Below are 2,223 nucleotides of genomic sequence, written 5' to 3'. Positions count from 1 at the left end.
ATGCTTCAATACTTCTGCTAGTCTATAAGGTGCCACAGGACTCTTTGTCGCTTTGTACAGATCCAGACTAACACGGCTACCCCTCTGATGCATAACTATGTACATGAAATTACAACCTATAACATCACTATAACAACAATGCTCAGTTCATCACGAGCCTTCCAAAGACACCCGACATGACAAACTTTGCATTGGACACCACACAATCGTATTATAAGGATGAACATGGGGGTGCAGGGTGTTCCCCCAAGATACAGAGTGTCACAGCCACGCCTTCCCAAGGGGGAGAATTGGGGGCCCTGCATCGTGTGCCTTGCACTCAGCCCCTGTACCACCCATGCACAGGAGAGCTGGTGGCTGGGATTCAGTGGGAAGTGCCTGCTGTGTGACCTCCCCGCGGCCCTTTCCCTGGGGAGCTCTGGGGACCCCTGCAGTGGGCGGCTGGCAGGGGGAGGGGTGGGCGCCTGGCTGTAATTTTAAGTGGGACAATGCCACTGACAGACGCCAAGTGTGACAGCCCAAGCTGCAGGGGGACCCCAGGAGCAGGGCCCTAAAGCACCAGCCACAGGGATGCCTCGGGGGAGCCCAAATGGCCAAGGCCTGGGGACGCTGCCCCCTTGGTGAATGTGCAGGCTGGGGTCTGCCAAGCCACCCCCAGGACTCCAGGTCTTATTGGCAGGACTCCTCCATGGCTCTTCTCAAAGCTCCCAGGTCGGGGGGATTGAGAGGCTGAATCCAGGACACACTCGTGGTGATCTGTGAGCCGGTGGAGCCCCAGCGGGGATAGCCAGAGCCCTGTAGGGAGCACCCGGGCCAGCTCCTTGGGCTTGACATCTGCCCTGGTGCACAAGGAGCTGGGAAGCAGGAGGCTGGGCCAGGCGCTGGCTGGGGCCGTCATCGCCTTCTCGTTTGTAGCCCCGCTCCTGGCAGAGCCCAGAGGGACTCCCGGCGAGAGCGGCCCTGCTGTTCCCAGGCGGGAGCTGCGCTGCATCGCAATCAGTGGAAGGAGCAAGAGCAGGAAACCGGCCCCGGCACTGAGCGCTCGCTTTGGCGGGGCTGGGGCTCTCTCGTTTCCCAGGAATGGCTGGGGCAGCCCTCTGGGCGCCGTGCGGGAGGCAGGTCAGAGAGGTGCTCCTTCGGCCTGCACGTCTATTAAACCCTCTCCGCTCTGCACACCGGAAAGCGGGGGATGGGGCCAGAGCAACTGAGAGCTTCCAGCAGGGAGATGTGAGCGGCTCCCCGCACCCCCCAGCGCAGGGTGACCTCACCACACTGGCCCAGGGGCTTGGGGAGGGGGCCCCTCTCTGCTGGGAGGCTGAGCGAGCACCTGGCAAGCAATCTGCGCACAGGAGACACCGGCTAAGGCTAAAGGGGAGTGGTGTCCTGAAGCCGGCTAACTCCGAGCCTGCCTGGCAGGAAGGGGGTTGGGGTCTCCCCAGACACTCTGAGAATGGAGTCTTTCCTCTAGTTGCTCTCTGCCTCCCCCGCCCCCCCACTGCTCAGACCCCTTCCCCAGGCCCCCCCACCCCCGTTTGGATCAGTAACGGCTTTCTCCTCTCAGGCGGACAGCCTGGCTCAGGGCTCGTACCCAGGTGCAGCGTGAGTGGCAGTGGCTGGAGCTGGCCTCCTGGAGCCATGGCCTCGCAGAGCAGGGAGTCGGCTGGCGGCCTAGGCAGCAGCAGGAGTGAAAGCACGGTCCAGCCCCATGAGGCCTGTCAGAGCCAGTGGGACCTGCCCCCGGGCTGCGCTGCAGGTCCGAGGGGGCTGTGGAGACAGAAATGGAGCGATCTCCGCAGACGCTCAGGCTGCGGGATCGTCCAAGCCTCCTTCACCCAAACGCCCTGCAGAGCCGGGCAAGACCCTGACATCTGCCAGAGCTGGTACCCCAGGGCAGCGCCGGGCAGGTCAGGGACGGGGCTGGAGTTGCACTCTGAATTCTGACCCTTCAGGACTCCCGAGAACATGGCTCAGCCCCCCTTGGCCCTTTCACTCCCAGTGGGGAAATGGGTTTAACCCTAACGCGGGTCTATGGGGGCAAACGAAGGAGCCAAGGGCAGAAAGGAAGCGGCCGGGTGTGTCTGGTTACCAGACCCTTCCTGGAGAGAGCATCCACTCTGAACCCCGACAGCAGCTCTCGTGTGCCACAGGCTTTCCGACAGACCGGGCCGGGCCTATCCGCTCCACGGGGGCTCTCGTGTGCCACGGGCTGTCTAGGGGGTGACG

This window comes from Terrapene carolina, unplaced genomic scaffold, assembly GCF_002925995.2.
Source record: "Terrapene carolina triunguis isolate 2854851 unplaced genomic scaffold, T_m_triunguis-2.0 Scaffold95, whole genome shotgun sequence".
NCBI classification, from domain to species: domain Eukaryota; kingdom Metazoa; phylum Chordata; order Testudines; family Emydidae; genus Terrapene; species Terrapene triunguis.
The sequence above is the reverse complement of the archived record's forward strand: the minus strand, read 5'-3'. Positions refer to the sequence as shown.